This window comes from Meriones unguiculatus, chromosome 1, assembly GCF_030254825.1.
Source record: "Meriones unguiculatus strain TT.TT164.6M chromosome 1, Bangor_MerUng_6.1, whole genome shotgun sequence".
NCBI classification, from domain to species: Eukaryota; Metazoa; Chordata; class Mammalia; order Rodentia; family Muridae; genus Meriones; species Meriones unguiculatus.
Genome location: NC_083349.1, coordinates 191,642,455 through 191,668,950, shown reverse-complemented (window position 1 = coordinate 191,668,950; position 26,496 = coordinate 191,642,455). Strand labels below are relative to the sequence as shown.

The following is a 26,496-nucleotide window of genomic DNA, read 5'->3' as shown; positions in this document are numbered from 1 at the left end:
AAGGCAGCAAATTTAACAAAAAGCCTTAAATTGTGAAGTAGTGATGGCCATAGAATTTGTAAGCTTAGATTTATTGACATGTTCTTCTTTAACTGCCTATTAGCTGACGTGCAACAGACAGCTAAAGCATGAAGTTATGGAGAATTTGAATTGGAATGTCTTTGGTTGGCTGTGATTATGGTAATGTATTTCAACCTTGAAACTGAGTTCCAGATGTAGAGGAGAGCAGCTAAGATATAAGAAAATGCCAACAAGGCAGAATAAGCTTCATCTAGCTTATAAAGGCTTGATTAAGTATTCAAAATGCAAATACCAAATTCTAGCACATAACCATTTCCTAGGATTTCAAACTGCCACATCTATTCTTTTTCTGGATGTATTTGTATTCCCATATTTATGTTTGTGAGCCTAGCCTTTAATGGTGGGGCCATATCTCTACCTGCCCCGCCCCCCCTTAGGGATATTTTTATCTCCTATGTATACAGTATTATGCTTGCAGGCCAGAAGTAGTTGCCAGATCTCATTTTAGATGGTTGTGAGCCACCATGTTGTTGCTGAGAATTGAACTCAGGACCTTCTCCACAGCAACAGTGATATGGCCTGAAGCCCATCATTTCTGGGACCCAGTGGCTGAATGACCACTTATATCTGCCCTGCCCCAACCCTTTGTCACTGTTCATGGGAGTGGAAGGAATGTTCCCTTTTAGAAGTGATCTGGCACTATCCATTTATATCATCAGTATTTATAAAGCCACTCCTACATGTGTTTTATACTGGCTTGGCCTGGGTGTTCAGAAATAGGTAGATGTATGGGACCTACCAGCTCACTTCAAAGGCTGAGTCTACAGAAAGGCCCATACACTAATCTCAGGGAGATGCTTGTCTCCTGCTGCATTGGGGTTGGCTGAGAATGAAACTATAGTTCATATACATTGACCTATGTGAGCCTGTTCAGTAAGCCATGTGCACCCACACTGAATGAGATGTATCCTTTAAGGAGTGTATCTACAGTACCAACCTGGCACAATCACCGTCACCTACTGTTAGGAGAAAAGGTAAATTCAAAGCAGCTTTAATTTGTAAAATAAACTCCATTATCAGATTAAAAATAATTAGTCTATATAAAATGAGATGGTTAGGTGAGATTATTTATACATCCTTGTCTTGTTCTAAAAGTCTTCTCCCTGCAACCTGACTCTTCTCTAATTTACCCCCTCCACTATTCAGATTAATTTTTATAAAACTCTGGCAATGATCTCTTTGTCCTTTTAGGAACTTTGGTGATGCTAAGGTCTGGTCCTGACTAGTTAGTGCTGGAAGAATCAAGGAATGATTTGGTAATTTCTTTCAGTAGTCACAAGAAACTAATATAGTCCTGAAATTCAAGAAAGGAAACTGGGGAGATACTCAGTTGGTAAAGTAAGCATGACAACTGAATTTGAGCCCTAGTACCTATGCAAACATCTGGGTGTTATGGCGTGCACTTGTAACCCTAGTTCTCAGGATGCAGAGGCAGACCTAATTTCCAGGCCTCAGGTTCCAGTAAAAGACCCTACCTCCAAAGAAAGCAACCATTGATGACTTTGTCTTATGTATGTACACAAGCACATGTGTACAACATACACCTACCTACACCCCCATGGACACACCTACACACATGCAGACATATCCACAGACACGGGGGGGGAAAAAAACAAGAACGGTCTGAAACACTGTCACAGTGGAGAGTACCCTAAGGAGTTAAAATGTACTTACTAAATCTAATTACCGTTAATGGCTGATCCTATAACAGGGAAAAAACAAACAAACAAAAAAACAAAAAACCAAAAGGACATCATGGGAAAATGGAGGAGGTTTAAGTAAAATGTGGGCTTTAGTAATATGTTTACTTTGCTTCATTAATTGTGACCAAAATATACTAATATAAGTTGTTGATAGGGAATTTGGGTATGGGACACATAGAAATGCTATACATTATTTTCACAATTTGTTAATATATTTAAAGCTACTCAGTTTTATCTGAAGGGAAAAAAAAAAGGAAAGATACTATTCTTAGGAAAAAAAATGACCCCCCAAATATTATACCCCCAGAATTTCCTTACCTTGACAGCTTATTCTGGGGAAGCTCCTACTAATGATACACTTCAACAGTGCCAGCTTTGCTGATCAAAATAAATGGTACTATTGAGAAAATACACTTGTCTGGAAAACTGGAGGGAAAGCGAGTACAGAAATCTGTTACCTTACCATTCTCCACAAAGTAGCTATTTGACTTTCTTCCTGCTTTCCCTATGGACATGAAATGGGGTTCACACAAGTCAGTGTCTGTCCCTAGATTCATCAGCTGTATCAGAATGTTTGAAAAGACTCAAAAAAGGGGAAGAGTTTGCATTAAAATGGTACTAAAGATACCTTGATGATCACCACATTGAAGCACCTCTTTGAATGTCAAATTAGTCATTATCAAATTATAGCTCTTTGAATAAAAATTGAAGTCAACAAATCCATAGGGATATAGTAAATCAGTGGGTAAAGAAAGAAAGGATGTCATGATGGGTAGCCTGGAGAAGGTATCATGTGGGCCTGGAGGAAGGACCCCAGTAATGGTTTAAAAAGGCACAGATGAAGAGTACAAGCAAGTACCATGATACTATGGATGGAAGGTAGACCAGATGAGGAGGATTAAGGTGGATGGTGAGCATATTGAGACAGTGTAGGTGAAATATCTGCGCAGCCCAAGGTAAATAAGGCAATTATAAAATCTAACAAGTGTCTGTGTCTTCATTATTTGTTATAGCAGGTTAGATAATACCTCCACAATAATCTGAGGGCTGATAATAAACATTATATAGCCCAATACTCATTTCTAAATTTCCTAGAACAAAGACATTATAGTATTACTAGTTTATATACAAAATAACACACTAGAATTAATGGGTAAAAGTTTGGTGACTTTGCATAATTATGAATTTTCTACTCACAAAATATCAGTTATGAAGGAGAGAAGAATTAGTTAAAGAGGGAACCTGGAAGATACTTCCCTAGTTGGGAGCAAAATGCCCTGTGCATTACCTGAAGGGATGCACTATGGGAATATAGTTTCGTTTCCCTGATGCCTCTCCCTAAAGATACCAAAAGTTAATCTTGAAGAAAGGTTGGTGAGTTCCAGTCGAGGTCACTCAGCACGTAGTCTTCCAACTTAAAGCTATGAAAATCCAGGGTAATTTAAGGATTATTCCAGGCATACAGAGACCACAGAAACGTGGTGGATTAATGCAACCCATAACGTTGAGCAGATCCTTTTGTTACAGAAGACATTAGTGAAACATGAGTAGACATATCAGTTACAGGGCAGGTGAACGTGTTCGCTTTTGCTGTTTGTATTGAGGAGAGTCTCCTTATTGGAAGAATGAGAAACCTAAGCTTATATGGTGATATGTAATATCAGCAGTGTGCTAGCAAATGGATCAATCTTCTTTATACTCCATATGAATTCTTGATGCTTTTGAATTTTCATGTATTTCAAAAATTATTTTTAAAGTTTTCAATAGAAGCCCTTATGAGTTGGGGATGAGAGGAAGAAATCATTAAATATATGATTATATAAAGATACCTAGACTTTGATTAAAGTTGAAGGTTTATAAAAGGAAATACTAAGATAATAAAAATCAATTTAAAAGAGATTGTGACAGGTTCTTTTTTGTAAAAATAAAATTATGCAGACAACCTTTGGAACTTTGTATTTGAGTGCTGGAAGTTACTTCTTTTTTGTTGGCCTACTACCTTGTCATGGGTGGAAATGAAAATTTGGTTGCTCCTTGAGGAACCCGAAGGGATGCATCAAAGGATGCATGGTGTCAGCCCACACCTTCTTCACACACACACGCACAGATACACACATTTGAAAACTGCATCTAATGTACAATATATCTTGACAAACCTACCTTCACTCCTCCACTCAAACTTGTTCCGGAATACCTTCCACACAGCTTCTTTTAACACTTTCCCTTGAAACCTAATGAACTGAATCAGTACCTACGAGTGAGCATGGATGCAGAAACATCCCTGGGGTGTGGCAGCCCCTCCCAACAGAAGTGACTGTTGCCCTCACACAGTTTTAATTGCAGATATCAGCTCCTTAACTATACGTAAGGTCTGTGCAAGGCTGCCAGAATCATTCCGGAAGTTTTCCCCAGCCTGACTCTATGCCTGTCCCATGATCCATGGCTGTTCTGAGATGATGTGTGCAACGGGTACGCCGTGCCTAGAGACAGTACCTCTTAGCACTAGCACTCTTTCTGACCACCCTTCTGAAGTGTTCCCCTGAGTCTTGCTGATGGTGTGGTTGATTCAGATGTTGTATCTTCACCTGACCTCCTGGTCTTTTATTCTGTGCAAATGGAATAGTTTGAGATCATTGCATTAAAAACTATCCATTGCAATATGATCTTTTTTGGTTTTTTAATTAATTTATTTATTTTTAATTAATTAATTAATTTTTATATTAATCACAGGTTATTTACTTTGTATCCCAACCGTAGCCCCCTCCCTCATTTCCTCCCAATCCCACCTTCCCTCCTTCATCTTCTCCCTGCCCCTTCCAATTCCTGTAACAGGGGAGGACCTCCTCCCCCTCCACCTGACCCTAGCTTATCAAGTTTCTTCAGGACTGGCTGCAATGTCCTCTTCTGTGGCCTAGCAAGGTTGCTCTTCCCTCATTGGGGGGTAGTGGTGGTGGTGGAAGAACTTGCTGTTGAGTTCATGTCAGAAATAGTCCCTGTTCCCCGTATTAGAGAACCCATTTGGACACTGAGCTACCATGGGCTATATCTGAGCAGGGGCTCTAGATTATATCCATACATGGTCCTTGGTTGGAGAAACAGTCTTATGAAAGACCCCTGTGCCCTGCCTTGTGGCGCTCCTGTACACTTAGTCCAGCCAGCACTTTCTTGTAGCCTCTTGTTTTGCCTAGATGCTGCTGTTTACTAAATACTCTGTTATTCAAGTCTTATTCTGTCCTCATCAAAGTGTTTGGAATACAATGTAAGACTTGTATTAATATTGAAGTCACACAAAGGGGGGAGACCATAACAATCGTTAGATATAAGAACAGTTTCATTTTTCTTTGGCCACAGTTTAAGAAAGTATAGCATACACTTTCATTATAGTGATTACTGCCTGTTTTAAGATCTGTTGCAGCTAGGCATGGTGGTGCACACCTGTAATGCCAGCATCCAATTCAGGGAGGCAGAGGCAGCCTGGCCTACAAAGCAAGTCCAGGACAGTTGAGGCTACACAGAGAAGCCATGTCTCGAAAAACAAAAACCAAATCAAACAAAAACAAAAAAGACCTATTGCTATTTAAAAAGTTCTCACCTGTATGCAGTGTGATTTGAGTAGCTGGTTACACAGTAGAGAGTGATTGACACGCTGTATTGCCTCATTTATATTTTTCAGTCATAGGAGAAATATCTGTGTGTGTATGTGTGTGTGTGTTTCAAGACAGGGTTTCTCTGTGTGACCCTGGCTGTCCTGGAGTGCACTCAGTAGACCAGGCTGGCCTAAACTTAGAGATCAACCTACATCTGGAAACAAAGGCATAGGTCACTACTGCCTATGATGAAATAACTTTCTTTTAGAGACAGAAGCAGACAGATCACTCTGCGTTCAAACCCAACAGTGAGTTCCAGGCCTCCATGATAAGACCCTGTCAAAACAAAACCCCCAAAACTATAGGATTTTTTTACACATATGATCCTTCCCCCTAAAAAAAAAATCTCCTTTTCTTAATAATCTAGATTTAACCCACTTATTTTCTTTTCAAATAATAATTGCTTGAAATTTATCACAGACAGAAAATGAGGACCAAGAGTAATTGCAGTCTCTGGAACACACTTGGCTATTGTGAATACCTAATACTATTTTTTGTCTTGCTACAGTTTACAAAGCATGAAGTCTTACAATCCTGTGCATTTTGCTTTCTCCAAAATGATTTTCACTAAGACTTTATGTTAAAAGCCTAGTAGAGTGTCTGGAGAGATAGCTTAGCATTTCTGAGTACTTATTGTTTAGCTTCTTTTAGGAGTATAGATTTTAATATGTTTAGCCTATATTATATGTTTAATATCCCTATATAAGTGAGTATATACCATGTGTGTCTTTCTCCTTCTGGGTTACACTCAAGATTGTCTTTTCTAGTTCCCACCATTTGTCTGCAGATTTCATGATTTTCTTGTCTTTAATAGCTGAGTAGTATTTCATTGTGTAAATGTGCCACAATGTCTGTATTTATTCTTCAGTTGAGGGACATCTGGGTTGTTTCCAGCTTCTGGCTATTATGACTAGAGCTGCTACAAACATGGTTGAGCAAATGTCCTTGTTATATACTTGACCATATTTTTGGATTATGCCTAGGAGTAGTATATGTGGATCTTGAGGTAGCACTAGTCCTAATTGTCTGAGAAAGCGCCAGATTGATTTCCAAAGTGGTTGTACAAGTTTACTTTCCTACCAGCAATGGAGGAGGGTTCCCCTTTCTCCACATCCTCTCCAGCATGTGTTGTCACTTGAGTTTTTTAACTTAGCCATTCTGATGAGTGTAAGGTGAAATCTTGGGGTCGTTTTGATTTGCATTTCCCCAATGACTAAGACGTTGAACATTTCTTTAAGTGTTTCTCTGCCATTCAATATTACTCTATTGAGAATCCTCTGTTTAGCTCTGTGCCCCATTTTTTAATTGGATTACTTGGTTTATTAGCCATATAATATAGGATAAACATACTAAAATCTATACTTCTAAAGAAGCTAAACAACAAGGAAGACCCTAGGGAAGATACTCGATCCTCATTCTGAAAGACAAATGGGGTAGATGTTGGAAGCAGAGAAGACAGGCAACAGGACAGGAGCCTACCACAGTTGGCTTCTGAAAGACTCCACTGGTTGAGGTTTTGGAGCAGAAGCTGAGACTCAGGCAAACTTTGGGCAGAGTACAGGTAATCTTATGAAATACGGAGGAGATAGAAAGATGTGGAGGGTACAGGAGCTCCAAAAGGTGACCAACAGAGCCAATAAAACTGAGCCCTTGGGAACTCTGCAGAGACCGATACCCCAACCAAGGACTATGCATGGAGAGTGCCTAAAACCCCCAGCTCAGATGTAGCTCATAGACTCAGCTGCCAAGTGGATCCCCTAATAAGGGGAACAGAGGCTTTCTCTGGCATGAACTCTTTCAGTGATAGGCTCTCTGAGCACTTCCATCTGGGGGGTGCAGCCTTGCCAGGCCACAGAGGAAGACAATGCAGCCGCTCCTTATGAGACCTGATAGGCTGGGGTCAAATAGATTGGAAGACCTCACCCATCAGTGGACTAGTGGAGGGGCATAGGGGATAAAAGGGAGGGATGGTGGGTTTGAGAGGTGACGAGGAGGACACAACCGGGATACAAATCGAATAAATGGTAATAAATTATAATAATTTTAAAAATTGGAAAAAAAAAAAAACGGTGCTCACTGTTCTTGCAGAGGACTTGGTTTGGTTCCCAGAACCCAGTTGGGTGGCTCACAGCCACCTCTTAACTCCAGCTCTAGGTGATACAATAATCTCTTTGGCTTCCACTCTACAGTCTTGTGTACATTTCCCCACACAAATATACACATAATTTTAAAAAGTAAAACAAAATCTTTTAAAACAAAAACAGAATGTAGTAGTTTTTCCAACTTCAGATTTCAAGTCAGGTGCTGCACAGAACATTTAGCATTCCATATATAATCTTGAGACTTAATTTTAGCAACTACTGATCATTTAAACTCTTTCACGTTCGATTTGATATCCTGATAGTCTAACTAGGAATGACAGTGGAGCAGTCTGATCCTTTTAGATCTGCTTTTTTTTTAAACAGCTGGGTGTTTCTGGTTAAGTCTAATTTTGGTCATTTGGGACGAAACTGAAACTTTGATCTTTGATGTCAGTAATTGATCTTCTTAGGTGTGCTGTATGTTGTAGTTCTTAGTGCTTGAGCCAAGGCTGGGGGCGGTCCTTTCCTTTAAACTACCGTCATTTTTTTCTCAGTTTTAATTTGTGAAGGCTTATCATGAGTTATTAGAGTTAACAGTTAACATTGTTTTAATTTAAAGGTACTATCTACCTTTTGAGAATATTTAACATGAGAAGGTAACTCATATGCCAAAGAAAATAAGGCATTCTTAACTCATTATTTTCCTTAGTGGTCCGTTTGCTTCCCACGTGCCCTTGCTGGTTCTCTTGAGACACATCTACCCACCTCCCTTGTTTGCTATTTGATGAAGCCAGAGTCTAACACAGTCTAGGTTTATACACACTCTTGGTGAATGTTCTACCAATGATTTATACCCCTAAGCCCTTTCTTAGTTGTTTGGTTTTGTTGTTGTTATTTGCTCTTTAGATTTATTGACATGCGTGTCTTGTATATGCACCATGTGTGTGCAGTACCCTCAGAAATCAGAAGAAGGTGTTGGGTATCCTGGGACTGGAGTTACAGATGGTTCTGAGCCACCATGTGTGTGCTGGGAACTGAAGCCAGGTCCTCTGCAAGGGTAGCGAGTGCTCTCAACTGCTGAGCCACCTCTCCAGCCCCCTCTTTTTAGTTTTAATGAGAAAATAAATAGTACTTGAAAAAAAGCAGTGTCTTTAAGTTTATATACTTCTCTTTTCATCTATAAAATTTAATGCTAAATAACTTTTATGGTAAATGTATCACAACTTTTAATTTTATAAATATTAACACCTTTATATGTAATGTATGTATTGCTTATTCCAGGTACTCCGAATTTTCATTGTAGGAGAAAGGCTCATTGTTTTAAGTCATATCTGACAGCGCTCTGCATAAAGATAAAACAGGGAGAAAAACTTTTTCTACTGTTTTACAAAGAAAAGTTATGCATTTATCAATGTGAGACATGAGCTTTTTGTAGTTTTCTGACAGTTTTGACTTACTGAATTATATGTTCCTCTTGCAGAATATAACTGTTTGATAAGTCTGATCCAGGGTTTGGAGTCCTAAAGTTCTGTTGTGACTCTATTCCTGTTTATTATATTTTCTTTTTATTTTTTTTATTGTGCATTGTTGTTTTCACTCACCTGTACATTTGTGTGAGGATTTGGATCCCCTGGAACAGACAGTTATGAGTTGCTATGTGGGTGCTGGGAATTGAACTGGGGTCCTCTGGAAGAGCAGCCAGTGCTCTTAACTTCTGAGCCATTTCTCTAGCCTGCCCTTATGACCTCATGATACTTTGTAGAGTGCTGTGCTGGTTTACAGTCTGTCTCAGGGCTGTGTTTTGTATTGAGATGAGTTCCTTTCAACATTACATAATGCCATAGTGGCCTACAAAGAGCGTAGCTTCCTTTTAAGTGAATCAGAATATATGATAGTGTATAATAATATTTTTAAGTTCTTAAATATCAGAGGACTGAGAGGACCACATTTTTCTGGAAAGCTTCTGTCTCACTGAAGAAGGCTCAGTTCTCACTAAAGTACTTAGGAGAGAATTTATTGGTTTCAAGCTGTATTTTTTTTCTTTAGCATTAGCTCTTGTTTATGTTATACACAGTATCCTTATTTTAATATAAAATTCTTTTAGCTGAAGAGATGCATAGCTTAGTTAAAACTTGGAGACTATACCATTGAGATTGTCATTTTTAGGATGCTTCTTGCCACTACAACCCATGCGTATGAGCCATGAGGTCACTCCGAGACTCGCTCTTTATAAGCCAGTCAAGGGTATTAAGGATATAGAACTTGTACTTGGTGGTTTTGCTGTTTACCGTATCACATCATGAAACCTAGGAGTGCTTTAGAACTTTGGTCAGCTTTAGTAATGTTCATTCATTATTAACTGATGAATTAGAACTTAGAGTTCTCTGTTGACATTTGTTTTGTTTTTCATAGCCTACTCTAATTTGTGCTTTGCCTGTATATGTAATTGCAACAAGACACTGAGTTTATTTTGTAAAGCATTTTTCCCTTAATAAAGTACAGATATGAGGTGTAGCTGGTCTAGTTTTCTATAGCATGAAAGAATGGAGTCCAGAACTCAGAACTCACTCAGCTATGATGGTGTCCGGGATTTGTCCATCACATTGCTAGCGTTTAGTCACCAGTTCATATGGTTGATGTGGTAGATGCTGCACACAGGTGACATAAGACGTGTGAGATTTTTTTCCAAGATTTCACAGCCATTGTGTTTATAATTCACATGTTGCAGTGTTTTATACATCCCTATATGTATTTGTATTAAAAAAAAATTTATCCTTAGAACTACCTTGAGAAATAAGCATTTTTTACGTAAACCTACAATCAACAAGATTATTTTGTATAGACAAAATTTCAAACCTTCTGATTCCTTGTTAATATTCTGTCTGGTAGTCTACAGAGAAAGCAATAATATTATTTTGTGGTGATAAATGGCAAACTACTAGAATAGTAATGATTCTCTATATAGCACTAGCAGTTTTTTTTTTTTTTTTGCACTAACAGTTTTTTAAAAAGTCGTATTAAAAAAAATCAGAAAGATTCTTTTGTTCTCCTGAAGTTTCCTTTATTAGCCCCATTCAGTCTATAGACTAAGTTGCCTCTGTGGAGGTATAGGTTGGTCACTAAGAATAGAAACAGTCTCCACCACTGAGGAAGTTAGCCTACACATGTGGACAGTGATACAGGCCAAATTCACTGAGCATATTGGAAAACACTTGCTTTTTCTGTTAAAAGGAGAATCCTGTGACTGGTCCCATCCTTTGTCCTTCATGAATACAGAGTCAATGCCTGCATCTGCAGTAGATTGTTTTGATGTATAAATTCACACCCATACTGAAGGAAGAGGACGAGCCTTGAATTGATGGTCTTGAACGTTTTTACATGCTTAGAGTAACTCTGAGCATTCTATGTGGGGTTGCCACATTGTTTATGCTCATTTGTACCTGATGTTCTGTTGGCAATGGTGTTTCTTTCTCACTGGAAAACTTCTACTTTTTATAAGAAAAAAATCAGCCTGGACTAGAAAGCTAGTATAGTGGAGCCACAATACTAACATTTAGTTAATCTTTTGTGATCATGCACTTTCTTTCTTAGTCATAGCTTAATTTAATAGCTTTATAATTGAAGTTTGTGAAAATCCTGCGAAAGCACAGGGAAGAAATTGAGTAAGTTGTAAGTGGTGGAGGCTATCAGGAAAGGCTACCAAAGAAATAATGTCAGCATAGGCTTTAGGAAAAGTAAGAAATGGAAAAAGAGCAACAGCAAGAACTTTTGATGTTCCCAGTTGGAAGAGCAGCAGGTATACAGGTTTCCAAAAGCGTAGAGTATCCCTGTGCTTGCAATATAGCTTGTCAGGACAAGCATCAGTAGATTAGTATGCAAATAGGGTTTGGGGTCAAATCATGAATGGACATATTTTGAATACCAAGAAATTTGACTATGGACATTTGTTCTTTGTGCATTAAGAAGCAAAGACTATGGTTAGGTTGGGGATTTAGAAAGAAAATACTAAGTGTGATTTTCAAGTGTTAGAGCATGAAGCCAGAATTATAGCAATGGTTCAAGTGGTTAATAAAGCTCCTGGTGATGATTTTAGCATGTCAGATAAGTTTAGGTGGTACTTTACAGGAAGAATCCATGATTTGGTGCTCATCTAGGGTATGGAGAAGAGAGTAACCCACAGAATAGCTTGAGTGTGTACAATGATGATGTTACGGAGAAGAAATGTGGCAGAAACATATCTGGAGTAAAGGTAGGTGACGATGTTGGCTAAGTTTGATGTATTGTTGGGCATTCAGGTTGAGGTGTTAAGTACAGCAATATGAAGCTATGGCACATGGTCACATGTGCTGACATAGCATGCATAGTCAATTCTTACTTGTATCCTTTTTTTTTCAATTCACCTGTTTACTAAATATGCCAATAATTATCAAATTTGTACTTACAGTATTTTTGGAAGTATTCACATACATATTTAGAAAAACAGAAAATTGAATCACCCAGAATAGTGAATTCTCAGCTGAGGTCAAACAAGGTGGCACGCTGCCTTCTGTTTTAGTTGTTGCACAGTAAACAGTTATTCTTTTTGCAGTCTACTTAATGCTGTGTAGTCATAATATTCTCGTGCTTTTTTTGTTAGTGATCTTGCGGTTTAAATGGCTCCAAGGATGCACAGGAGTGTAATGCAGTACTCCTTTCTGAAGAAACTATGACGTGTCTTAGGGGGGACTAAGAATTGAGTGACCTTTGCACACTCATGCAATGGGCTCTGGCTGTGGGTTTGGTGTTGGTGAATCCACAGCATGTACTGACCAGCACATCTTTCTTCAGATACCTAAGATCAGCAGCTCGCAGGAAGCTAACCCTCTCTTTCCGCTTTCCAGGAACATTGGTTTAATAGTACCACAATAACAAGAGATATCTGTATAGATGCATAAAATGTGCCTTCTTAATAATTATCCTCGCATTTGTATATTGCACACTTTAGTCCTAATTTATACTCAAGATTGCGTCCATAAGAAATATGGGACTCATTTTTTAATAATTTATGGTTTTCCATCATGTGAATGATTTTATGTATCCCAGCCAGGAAGATATTCTTCATAAAATAGAGTGCTGAAGAATGTAGATGACATTGACTGGCAGCATGCGAATGATCATCCCAGCATATTTGAGCTAACATGTTGTCACTGTCACATTGGTAGACTGCCAGGTTTTTATGCTTGGCTTTTCTTTAGCAAACTTGAAATATTATCATTTTCCATTCCCTCATTGCAATTTATTTCATAATGGTATTTCTGTGCAAGGAGCTTTCATAATCAAGAAGTAGGATGAAAGCATTCATAGCTCAAAAAGATTTTAACCTCTTATTCCTTGATTTTTGTTTCATATCAGTAGGGTGTTTTTAAATGCAGGATGAGGATATCTTCTGACATACCCTGTTACTTTGAAAGTCATTCAGTTTTATGTTTTTTTAAAAAAATTTCTGTAAAGCTGAATGAAAATTGGCATAATCTGCAGTGTCAAAGGCAAGAAGACGAAACCTATATGAGTTTTACAGTCCAAAATGATCCTGTAGTTATTAGTGTGTGTGTTTCTTAAAAATTGTGTTTAAAGTTTGATACATTTGAGGGCAGGGTCAGAGCACATATATTAGTCAACGGGAAATGTGGCTAGAGCTGGTTCCCTCCTTCCACTCTGTGGGTCCCTTGGGTCTAACTCAGTTTGTTGGTTTGGCATACACTTTAGCTGCTGAGTCATCTCTGTGGCCTAGTGGGCTGGCTAGTTTTATGTCAACTTGACACAAGCTAGAGTCATTTGGGGAGCGGGGGCTCCCAATTGAGAAAATGACCTCAATAATATCAGGTTATAGGCAAGCTGGTAAGTCCATTGTGAGTGTTATCACCCCTACCCTAAGTCCAGGATGCTTAGGTACCTATTAGAATTTGGGATGAGCAAGTCATGATGAGAAAGTCAGTAAGCAGCATTCCTCCATTCCTTCTGCATCAGCTTCTTTCTCTAGGTTCCTGCCTTAAGTTCCCACTGTGACTTCTTACTACAAGCTGTAGGCTGAAATAAACCCTTTCCTCCTCAAGTTGCTTTGGTCATGGTATTTTTATGATAGCAACTGAAACCTAACTAGGACACCAGCATGATTCTTGGTTACCTTCATACTTGGTATAGAAGATATGAACTGGGTGTCGTATTAAGCTATGTTTAAAATAAAAAATAGGAAGGATCTATATTTAGAGATGCTTCTACTTAAAGTAGCTGATTTATATGTCTGATGTTAGGTTATGGTAAATAGTATCTGTTTTCACTTCAAGCACTAAATTTTCTGTGAAAGCATTTTTTTTCCTTCTCCTAATTTTTAGTAAGTGGCCTTAATTGTTACCTTTATTGTAAATACACCATAGATTGATTCTTCTATACTCTGGGTAGTGTAGTTAAGGATTGATACACTTTACTTGTACTGCATTCAGACTGTAACTATTGAAATTAAAGCCCCTAATAAACTGGCAGTTAAGCTTACCATATCTTTACTTTTTGCTGCTGATCTCACATATCTAACTTCATAATATTAAGATTATTGGGGGCTGGAGAACTAGAGAAATGGCTCAGTGGGAAAGAATATTTGCTGTGAAAGCATGATTCCTTGTGTTTGAAGTACAATGAAGTAGGAGATGAGCAATAAAAATGAAAATACAGGCATGAGCCAGGTCATTTAGAAATTTACAACTTATACTTTATACTTTACTCTGGGAGTGAACCTGAGCTTGTTCTGTGTGTGATTGGATCTCATTGAAAGCTTTCATGTGTGCTCATGCTTTTTGTAATAAAAAATTCACTTTAACAAATGTTGTTGCTTAGGACTAGATACTGAATTAGTGTTTACATTTGCCAACATTTTTTTCACCTTAAAACATGTTTTTAATTTCTAGATTTTGTTTCCTAAGGTTTGATAAGGACCTTCTTTCTTTTGTACCTTGCTGATTTTTTTTTTATTAATTACAATTTATTCACTTTGTATCCCAGCTGTAGCCCCCCTCCCTCTTCTCCTCCCTTGCCATTCCCCTAGGCCATTGATAGGGGAGGTCCTCCTCCCCTTCCATCTGACCCTAGCCTATCAGATATCATCAGGACTGGCCACATTGTCTTCCTCTGTGACCTGGTAAGGCTGCCCGCCCACCTCAGAGGGAGGTGATCAAAGAGCCAACCACTTAATTCATGTCAGAGATGCCCCTGTTCCCCTTACTAGGGAACCCACTTACCTGCTATGGGCTACATCTGTGCAGGGGTTCTAGGTTATCTCCATGCATGGTCCTTGGTTGCAGTATCAGTCTCAGAAAAGACTCCTGGGCCCAGATATTTTGGTTCTGTTGCTCTCTTTGTAGAGCTCTTGTCCCCTCCAGGTCTTTCTATCTCCCCCTTCTTTCATAAGATTCCCTGCACTCTGCCCAAAGTTGGCTATGTGTCTCAACCTCTGCTTTGATACCCTGCTGGGTAGAGTCTTTCAGAGGACCTCTGTGGTAGGCTCCTGTCCTGTTCCCTGTTTTCTCCCTCTTCTGATATCCATCCTGTTTGCCTTTCTGAATGACGATTGATCATCTTACCCAGGGTCCTCTTTCTTGCTTAGCTTCTTTAGATGTACAGATTTTACTATGTCTATCCTATATTATATGTCTACATCCACTTATGAGTAAATATATACTCTGTGTGTCTTTCTGCTTCTGGGATACCTCATCAGGATGATCTTTTCTAGTTCCCACCATTTGCCTACAGATTTCATGGTTTCCTTGTTTTTAAAAATTGAGTACTATTCTATTGTATAAATATACCACAATTTCTATATCTATTCCTCAGTTGAGGGACATCTGGATTGTTTCCAGCTTCTGGCTATTACAAATTGAACTGCTACGGACGTGGTTGAACAAATGTCCTTGTTATATACTTGACCATATTTTGGATATATGCCTAGGAGTGCCATAGCTGGATCTTGGGCTAGCACTAATCCTAATTGTCTACCCCAGGAAAAAGTGCCAGATTTCCAAAGTGGTTGTACAAGTTTACATTCCCACCAGCAATGGAGGAGGGGTCCCCTTTCTCTACATCCTCTCCAGCATGTGTTGTCACTTGAGTTTTTTCTCTTAGCCATTCAGATGGGTGTAAGGTAAAATCTCAGGGTCATTTTGATTTGCATTTCCCTGATGACTAAGGAGCATTTCTTTTAAGTGTTTCTCTGCCATTCAATATTCCTCTATTAAGAATTCTCTGTTTAGCTCTGTACCCCGTTTTTTAGTTGGATTACTTTATTTGTTGCCTTTTAACTTCTTGAGTTCTTTATATATTCTGATTATTAGCCCTCTGTCAGATACAGAGTTGGTGAAGAGCCTTTCCCAGGCTGTAGGCTGTTGTTTTGTTCTGATGACAGTGTCTTTTGCTTTACAAAAGTTTTTCAGTGTCATGAGGTCCCATTTATTATTGATCTTAGAGCCCGTACTGTTGGTGTTCTGTTCAGGAAGTTGTTTCCTGTGACGATGAGATCCAGGCTCTTCCCCACTTTTTCTTCTAACAGATTTAGTGTGTCTGGTTTTCTGTTGAGGTCTTTGATCAATAAAACAACTAAAAGAGATCAAGGGGATACAAATCAGAAAGGAAGATATCAAAGTATCACTATTTGCAGATAATAGGATAGTATACATGAGTGACCCCCAAAATTCAACCAGAGAACTCTTTCAGCTGATAAACCTTCAGCAAAGTGGTTGGATCCAAAATTAACTCAAAAAATTCAGTAGCTCTCCTGCAAAAAGGCTGAGAAAGAAATTAGGGAAACGACACCTTTCACAATAGCCACTAATAACATAATGTACCTTGGTGTGACTCTAACCAAGCAAATGAAAGACCTGTTTGGAAAAAACTTCAAGTCTCTGAAGAAAGAAATTGAAGAAGATACCAGGAGACGAAAGATCTCCCATGCTCATGGATCAGTAGGATAGGAGCTCCACAAGGACCAAATATATCTGGGCACAGGGGTCTTCCCCACTTTTTCTTCCAACAGATTAAGCATGTCTTGTTTTATGTTGAGATCTTTGATCCCATGCTCATGGATTGGTAGGATTAACATAGTGAAAATGGCCATTCTGCCAAAAGCAATCTACAGATTCAATGCAGTTCCCATCAAAATACCAACACAATTCTTTAAAGACCTTCAAAGAACAATTTTCAATTTCATATGGAGAATAAAAAACCCAGAATTGCTAAAACAATTCTGTACAACATCTGGAGGTATCTCCATCTCTGATCTCAAGCTGTACTACAGAGCAATAGTAATAAAAACTGTATGATACTGGCATAGAAACAGACTGGTGGATCAATGGAATCGAATAAAAGACCCAGAAATACACCTACACACCTACGGATACTTGGTTTTTGACAAAGATGCCAAAACCATACAATGGAAAAAAGATAGCATCTTCAACAAATAGTGCTGGTCTAACTGGATGTCTACAGGTAGAAAATTGCAAATAGATCTGTATTTATCATCCTGCACAAAACTAAAGTCATATAATTCCTAAAGTACTTAACTATGAAAAAGGTGCTGTCAAATACTTAACTCACATTATCTTATTTCATTCTTAAAATAATCCTGTAAGTAGGGTTCTTTTTTTTTTTTCTCATTTTGTATTTGTAGAACATGTGGATAAGAAAGATTAAGTACATCCTGAGTGAGGTATCCCAAAAGCAGAAAGACACACATGGTATATCCTCACTTATATAGACCTATAAGATAGGATAAACATACTAAAATATGTACACCTAAAGAAGATAAACAAGAAAGAGGTCCAGGGGTAAGATGATCAATCCACATCTAGAAAGACAAAGGGGATGGACATTGGAAATAGGAGAAAACAAGTAACAGGACAGTAGCCTACCACAGAAGGCACCTGAAAGACTCTACCTAGCAGTGTATCAAAGCAGATGCTGAGACCCATAACCAAACCTTCGGCAGAGTGTAGGGAATCATATGAAGGAAGGAGGGATTAGTATATCCTAGAGGGGACAGGGAGCCCCACAAGGTCCAAATATATCTGAGCACAGGGGTCTTCTATGAGACTGTTTATCCAACCAAGGACCATGCATGGATAGAACCTACAGCCCCTGCTCAGACATAGCCCATGGTAGCTCAGTATCCAAGTGGGTTCCCTAGTAAGGGGGACAGGAATTGTTTCTGACATGATCTCATGAGCTTCCCCTCCCCCCTGAGGGAGGAGCAGCCTTGCTAGGCCACAGATAAGGACATTGCAATCGTCCTGAAGATAAACCTGATAAGCTAGGGCCAGACTGAAGGAGAGGAGGACACCCCCTCTCAGTGGACTTGGAAGGGGGTAGGGAGGAGATGAGGGAGGGAAGGGAAGATTGGGGGGGAAAGAGGAGAGGGCTACAGCTGGGATACAAGTGAATGTATAAAATTATTTAAAAATAAAAAATATTAAAAAAAAAAGATTAAGTAGTTCCATCTACCCTTTTTATGCATTTATATAACTATATAAGTTTATTTGTTAACTACTGGTAGTCTATATGTTTAGACTACCCTTAAACACACCTAAATCCCCACACATCCACCAATCACGTTAAAGCCTTTTATTTTGTTCTGTTATGAAAGGTACTTTGTTCCCAAAGCACTGATTCATGCCGGATTCTGTGTGGTCAGTCCAATGGATTAGCATGGCACTGGGTATTTCTATCTTGAATGCATCAAGGGTTTACATAGTTCTTTTCACCTTTCTTGGTTAGTTTCTTCATTATTTGGTTAGCAATTTGTATTACATGTTTCCAAAATTGCTTAAGGGCTCCAAAATTCTACAACTTAAATTCTAAAAGCTTACCTAGAATCTATGAAAAGGTGTTAAGAGTATGCAGCATACATGGTTAGGGCTTCATGACTCAGATGAAATTACATGTGAAACTTGGTTTATGTTTGTGCATTTTTGGTTATGTGGTTCATAGTCCCCCTCCCCCTGCCCTGCTCCATCCCTGATTTCTCCTAGTTCTAAAAAATTCAACATTCATCCTATTCTCTGAAAGTTAAGAAATTTAGCTTAGAAGGACTTTTGTAAAACCTGCAATTTATTATGCAGCCTCTGCGTACTTAGGTCATCTTTAGGAAAGGCACACTAATCTTTGAATGTATTATTTTAAATAAAGAACAATTTTCTTTACATCAGAGATGATTACCCCTCTTAGTTACCTAGTCTATATCATTTTGTTTGTTTGTTTGTTTGTTTTTATTATTATTATTTTTTTATCAGTTACATTTTATTAACTCTGTATCCCAGCCGTGTCCCGAGCCCTCATTCCCTCCCAGTCCCTCCCTCCCTCCCTCATCTCCACCGTGCCCCTTTCCAAGTCCACTGATGGGGGGACCTCCTCCCCATTCATCTGATCCTGTTTTATCAGGTATCTTCAGGACTGGCTGCAAAGCCCTCCTCTGTGGCCTAACAGGACTGCTCCTCCCTTCGGGGGTGGGGAGACCAAAGAGCCAGTCATTGAGTTCCTGTTAGAAATAGTCCTTGTTCCCCTCACTTTGGGAAACCAATTGGTTACTGAGCTACCACAGGCTACATCTGAGTGGAGGTTCTAGGTTATATCCATACATGGTCCTTGGTTGAATGTCAGTCTCAGAAAAGACCCTGTGCCCAGATATATTTGGTCCTTGTGGAGCTCCTATCCTTTCTCCATCAGACTAACTCCCCTTCTTTCTTATGATTCCCTGTACTCTGCCAAAGGTTTGGTCATGAGTCTTTGCTTTGAAAACACTGCTAGTTAGAGTCTTTCAGATGCGCTCAGTAGACTCCTATCATACGTTCAATGCACATCCCATCTGTCTTTCTAAACGAGGATTGATCATCTTACCTCATGTCTGCTCAATTGATTACCTTTTTTAGGTGTATAGATTTCATTATGTTTATCATATCTTATAGGTCTATATAAGTGAGTATATCCCATGTTTGTCTTTCTCCTTCTGGGATATTTCACTCAGAATGATCTTTTCTAGATCCCACCATTTGCCTGCAAATTTCATGATTTCCTCCTTTTTGATTGTTGAATAGTATTCCATTGTGTAAAAATACCACGATTTCTGTACCCATTCCTCCGTTGATGGACATCTGGGTTGTTTCCAGGTCCTGGCTATTACAAATAAAGCTGCTATAAACATGGTTGAGCAAGTATCCCTTTTGTGTACTTGAACAAACTTTGGGTATATACCTAGCAGTAGTATAGCTGGGTCTTGAGGAAGCACTATTCCTAATTGTCTTAGAAAGCGCCAGATAGCTTTCCAGAGTGGTTGTACCAGTTTACATTCCCACCAGCAGTGGAGGAGGGTTCCCCTTTCTCCACAACCTCTCCAGCATGTATTATCGCTTGAGTTTTTCATCTTGGCCATTCTGATGGGTGTAAGGTGATATCTCAGGGTCGTTTTGATTTGCATTTCCCTGATGGCTAATGAGGATGAGCATTTCTTTAAGTGTTTTTCTGCCATTCGATATTCCTCTGTCGAGAATTCTCTGTTTAGCTCTGTTCCCCATTTTTTAATTGGATTGTTTGTTTGTTTTATTAACCAACTGAAATACCTCGTGGCTATTTTATTGCTTAAAAAAAGTCCACCCAGTCATGATGCCTTGTACTTTCAATCTCAGTATTCAGGAAGCAAACACAAGCATGTCTTTGAATTTGAGGCTAGCCTGGTTTACAAGGTAAGTTCCAGGCTAGCCATGGATACATCCTAAGAGCCTATCTCAAAAATAAACAAATGAATAAAACAAACAAACAAACAAAAAAAAACAAAACAAAAAACAAAGCCTTGTCCATGGTAAAGCCCTGGCACAGTATGTACTGAATTTGATCTTTACTGCCAAAAACCAAGACCAACCAAAGTCTCTCAAATAGAAAAAGAAAAGGTTTGATTCTGCCGATAGTAAATTAAAGAATGTTCAGTTTTAAAGAACAATTTAAAACTGAATTTAATTTAAATTTAAAACCATCTTTTACTTACATATATTTCTCAGTTCATCTTTCTATAGGAAAGGAATATTTGAGTTCTTTTGGCTTAAAAAAGAGATGGAAGCAAGGATTTGGAGCCAGTTAAATAAGTTTTTTTTTTTCCTTCTATAATGTAGCATTTTTCTTCCAGTCTTGAATCACTTTTTATCAATTTTCTGCTTTATCCTAGCATTAAATCTTCTAATTTTGAGGTTTGCCATAGTAACACAGAAAGGACAAAGATAAAGAGACATACCCTTTTCATGGCGTTTGCAAGAGACCTGTGAATAGGAAAGACAGGATGATAAGACACTAGATAAGGTCTTCATTTTACGATGAGAGTTTTGTAAGGTTTGGCAAATTGCTTAGAGTCAAAAGCTCTTAGTCACAATGGGATCCAGACTGAGATCTGCTGACTGTGAATGGCTTTTGCCTTCTGTTATGCCACAGTGCTCTTCAGTTTATTAAAGTTGCTGTTCAGCTACTGATTTGGGAGGGTGAGGACCAGGACCAAGATAGAGAGATAGGACATTTCATTTAAGGAAGCTTTCTAAGCAGTTAAAAGGAGTGGGAAATGTTCTCTATTCTCTGAAAGTTTAGAAGGCTACAAAGGCAAGCTAATGTTTGCAAATATTTAATAAGTGCCAGACTTAATAAGTTCTTTGTAACATGGGCTAGCCTGTTCAGTTCACACTAGCCAAGTGACATCCTTGTCATTATTCCTTCTCTTTAAGATAGAAAATAAAGTAAATTATCCAAAATCACATAGTTAATTGCTAATAAAACCAAAATTAAAATTCTTTTCTGGGAAAGATTAAATAGGTTACATCATGCCTATTTGATTAAGATTTTATCGCACACAAGAGCGTGTATGTATATATGTCCCTTAGTATTTATGACTTTTGAACATTCTTGATTTGACTGTTAGTAATTGAATCATGTCACCAGTATAATATTTACATCATCTTAATAAGATCTTCCTTGTAACAAGTTATAGCCATAAATTTTGAAGCTACATGATCCCATGGTGAAGAGATTTTGATAGTGAGCATGGATAGCCACTATGACAGACATAGCTCCAGGTGATGGGAGGGGATTTATTTCTCACTGTGTAATTAGTTTTTTGTTTGTTGCTTGTTTTTTGTAGCAGGGTACTTTATATATATATTTGTTTATATATAAATGATCACAGTTCTTATTGAACCTATGCTGCTCTTCCATCCTGTTTTTAAAGATGGTGAGCATGTGTATGAGTGTATGTGTACATACAAATGCATGTGTACCTGTTTGTGCTTGCCTGTGGAAGCTAGAGGACAACTTTGGGTTTCATCCTCAGGAATGCTGTCCACCACCTTTGAGGCAGAGTTTCTCACTGGGCTGGAGCTCATCAGTTAGGCTAGACTGGATGATTAGGGATCCCCAGGGATCCCCCTTTCTATGCCTTCCCAATCCTGGGATTGTAAGCACATGCCCCACATTTTTATGTGGGTTCTGAGGAGCACAGTCAGGTCCTAGGACTAACAGTGCTTTGCCAACTGAGCTATTTCCCCAGCCCTATTTACGCCTTTTTTTGATGTCACTCATGATCAGTAAATCTGTTGGTTGCAGTGAAAGAATTATGGGATTCTGGTTTCTCTGTTTATGCATGTTTAGTATGTTTGAGCTAAACACTCAGATAATTTTTCTAATTGTTAGCTTCCTTTCTGAACAGAACATTGTAGTTTGACATGGTACTAGAGTGTGAGGAGCAGAGGAAACTCTGAGTGAGTGTGCATTATTAACATAGACACAGCCATATCACAGACCTGGCCTCAGCCTATGGGAAAATGGCATACCTCCCTCTTGCTAGGCGTGAGGCTTAGAGGAATGGCAAGGCTGGAAAGTGTGCAAATGTTGACAGTGTGTGTAGGAAATGTCCACATTGTTCTCTCCCTGTGGATATTTACAGCCTGAAGACTGCTTTCTTACAGAGACTGCTACTGAGTTCATCTACCCTTGTCTCCTTGTTCAGCTGTATGTACTAGCCCTGCTTACTTGTTTATCTGTATGCAGTAACCCCACCTCCATTGCCCAACTGAATGTAAGAAACATCCTGAGCATCCAGGGTGCTGTGGTTTCTCAACAGAGAGCCCAGTCCCCCTCTACCAGAGTCCAGGTCTGTCCCTGAAGTTATGCAAGGATATAGCAATGGAAGTTATAGAAAAACCTTGATGGTTTCCCTCTTTCAGATAAATTTAACAGTTAACCCCTTCAGTATTACTCAGGATGTCACTTTTATCTTACTATTATACTTGCAAAAATTAATGGGTTCAGTCTTATTTTCAGAAATAAAAGGATAGGCAATAAAAAAGAATTGCAGTATCTGTTGACCTATGTTTTATAGCTCATTTTATAAATAGTTGCTCTGTTATTTGAATTTATAAGAAAAAAAATAGTATCAAGTAAATGTAAATACTCAAAATACTAATTCAATATTTTGACACAATCTTTTTATGTCACATTTGTTTTTTTCTCAATGTGAGATTAGATTATTTTCATAAATACTTAAAGATTATTCTGCTGGATACAATTGAATGTTATTGAAATAGATAATCAGTTGCTCTTGGGCCATTTTTAAATTGAAAAATGTAGCTCCAACCCCAAATATAAACAAACAAACCAAACCACCAAAGGCCATTAACTGCAGTTTGTTTTCCTTGACTATGAATAAATTGCATTCAAAATTATATAAATTATATTTCCAACTTTGTTTGTTTTTATGCACAGCCAGAAAATTTTGATTCAAGATTTGGTATTCTGAAATGTCGATATTTTGCAGATCTACAAGAACAATGAAAGACTATAAAAAGATCAGGGGATCCAAATCCTTAGTGTTATTAGGGTTCATTCTTGGTATCATAGATTCTGTGAGCTTGGACAAATACATAATGATACATTACAATGTGTACTTTATTATAGTGTGAGAAAGAGTACTTTCATGAACTGAAATCTTCAGTGTCCTGTTTAGTCATCCCTCTGTTTTCCCAGCTGCTTTGTTTTTGCTTTTGTTTTGTCTTTCTGTCTCCGTAGTTATTTCTTTCCAGGCTACATAGTTGGATTCATACAATTCATGTACTGTGTGGCCCATTCAGTTTGACTTGTTTTTACCTATTAGATATAAAGATACTATGACTTTCTTTTTTAGAAAAAAACTCTTGCTGGGTGGTGATTGCACATGCCTTTAATACCAGCACCCAGGAGGCAGAGGCAGATGGATCTCTGTGGTGAGTTCAAGGACAGCCAGGACTACACAGAGAAACCCTATCTCAAAAAACCAAGGTCCGTTCATGGAGATAACCTAGAACCCCTGTGCAGATGTAGCCCATGGCAGCTTAGTATCAAGTTTGTTTCCTAGTAAGGGGAACAGGGACTGTCTCTGACATGAACTCAGTGGCTGGCTCTTTGACCACCAAACCGCCCCCCCCCCCCAAAGGGAGGAGCAGCCTTGCCAGGCCTCAGAGGAGGACATTGCAGCCAGTCCTGGTAAGACCTGATAAGCTAGGGTCAGATGGAAGGGGAGGAGGACCTCCCCTATCAGTGGACTTGGAGAGGGGCATGGGAGGAGATGAGGGAAGGAGGGTGGGATTGGGAGGGAATGAGGGAGAGGGCTACAGCTGGGATACAAAGTGAATAAAATGTACTTAATGTAAAAAAATAAAAATTTAATTAAAAAAACAAAGGTGGGAAAAGAAAGACAGAAAAAAGAAGATTCTTACTTATAGATAATATAAGTAAAGCTTGTAAAAGAATTTACAAAGCTAATTAGTAAGTTCTAGACATAATGCATAGAAGCCCATTAATACCATTTCTTTTATTAGTTATATCTTATGTGACTTATACAGCAAGATCAAAACCAAGAAACTAATATTTGTATAAATGAGTGTATAGTTCTTTGTTTTTTTGTTTTGTTTTGTTTTTTTACCACACCACGGTTCCTGTAGCCAGTTTTGCAGTCATGATGTAGAACTATTCTGTTGCTATCATGTTATCCCATGAGCTGCTCTTTATATAGCAGTACTCCTTCCCCGTGTCTGTGGGGTCACTGTGCAGGGTACAGGGAGTACCTGAAAGCATGGCAGTTGCCAAAGGGAAAATAAACCATGTTCTGTTCATATTACAGATCTTAGCAACTCAGCATGGGGCAGCTTTTCCCTATTAACTGAGAACGTTCACCATTTCACTTGAAGTTACCTTATGGCTTCTCTTTGGTGTTTCTGAATTGCCATCCTCTTTGTTGCTGATACTCCTTTTCTTTCCTCCTTTGCATCAGTAGTGATTTCTGTCTGTTGTTCAGTTTGGCCACAGATTTATTGGTTTCATAAATATTCTTTCATAGAACCAGTTTTTAGTTTTATGGATTTTTGTCTGGTTTTCAGGTGGCTATTTTATTTGTATTGTTATTTGTCTACCTACTTTGATTTAATTTGCTCTTTTTCCCCTATAGTATCTTAGATAATTGCTTTTAGGCTTTTAACCCCTTGATAAAAATAGAGAATACTATAAATGTGTTCAGAACAGCTTTTGAGAAGCATGTCACAGATTTTGTTAGATTTTTCACTTTTATTTAACTCAAATTATACTCTAATTTCTTATGATTTTTATTTACTCTAGACTATTTTGGAAATATATTGTTTGATTTCTGAATGTTTGGGAACTTTGCAGTCTTTTCTTTGTTGGTTTCTGATTTGATTCCGCAGTCTCCATTCTTTCAGTTTGCATAGCCTTATTCATGGCTCAGCCAGTGGTCTGTTTTGAGAAATGCTGTGATCATCGTGAAGGTTGCTGAGCTACTGTGGGTCAGAGTGATCAGTGATGTCCAGCCCTGCTCAGGTTTCCCTCCTGTGCCTTTGGACCACTTGTTCTTTTAGTTCATGGGGAGCGTGGTATACTTGAGTCCCTCCATGATTTCTGACAGCCTTTGCTTCACTCATTTTTCACTTCTGGTGTTATAGACATGCACATTTAGGATTTCCCCACTTTTCAAATAAATTCACTATAAACTATAATATACCCTTCTATCTCTAACAATAATTGATCGTCTTCTGCTATGTTTGATATTAACGGGGCTGTTCCAGTTTAAGATTGAAACGTTACTGCCTTTCTAATTTTAACCTGTTGTCTTATTTGTGTGTGTATCAGGGGAGAACATATTTTTGGGTCTTAAACTTTTCATATGTCTTATTTATTTGCTTGGGAATTCTGTTGTTGTTGTGTTTTGAGACATGATCTTGCTATGTAACCCAGGCAAGCCCCAAACTTAGGGCCTGTGTCTCTTTCGTGTATCACCATGACCTACTTATATGTTTTCTAAATTGAGTATTTAGCACAGGTAATATAAGTCTGTGGTAGAGCACTTGCTTAGCATGTACAAAGCCTTAAATTTAGTACTAGCTCGATAAAAATTAATGAATGGAAGATAATGTATATTTAGTATATTAATAATATTTGTATTGAATCTGCCACCTCACTAGTTTATTCTTTGTTAATCTTTCAAAATGACTGTACTCTTATGTTCCATTTAATTTCTTCGTTTGGTTCATTTGGGATCCCATTAGTTTATCCTTTATTCTGTTTACTCATTTTAGTTCTTGTTCTAGGAATACAAAATGCCTTTTTTCTTAGAATGACATCATATCACTTCTCATAAGTAATGTTTTTTACAAGAATTTTTTTTCACTATGTCATTTTTGGGCTTACTTTTGAATTTTGTTGTGTGTCAGAGGACAACTTGTGGAGTCGTCTGTCATGTGAGTCCTGGCCATCAAGCTCATCAAGCATGGAGGCAAGTGCCTTCACTCCCTAAGCCGTGTCTCTATTCTGCCCTTTAAAAAAAAATGTTTTTTTCTCCCCTATTTTTCTCTGAACTTCCCTTTGGAAAATTTTGTGGCTCTGTCTGTAAGTTCACTA

At 38.4% G+C, this 26,496-nt stretch overlaps 1 protein-coding gene across 3 annotated transcripts in view; it reads left to right on the top strand.

The window, feature by feature from the left end:
- Peak1 (pseudopodium enriched atypical kinase 1) overlaps positions 1-26,496 on the top strand; it is a 239,720-nt gene that overhangs the window by 69,916 nt on the left and 143,308 nt on the right. The gene's annotated exons all lie outside the window — the stretch shown is intronic.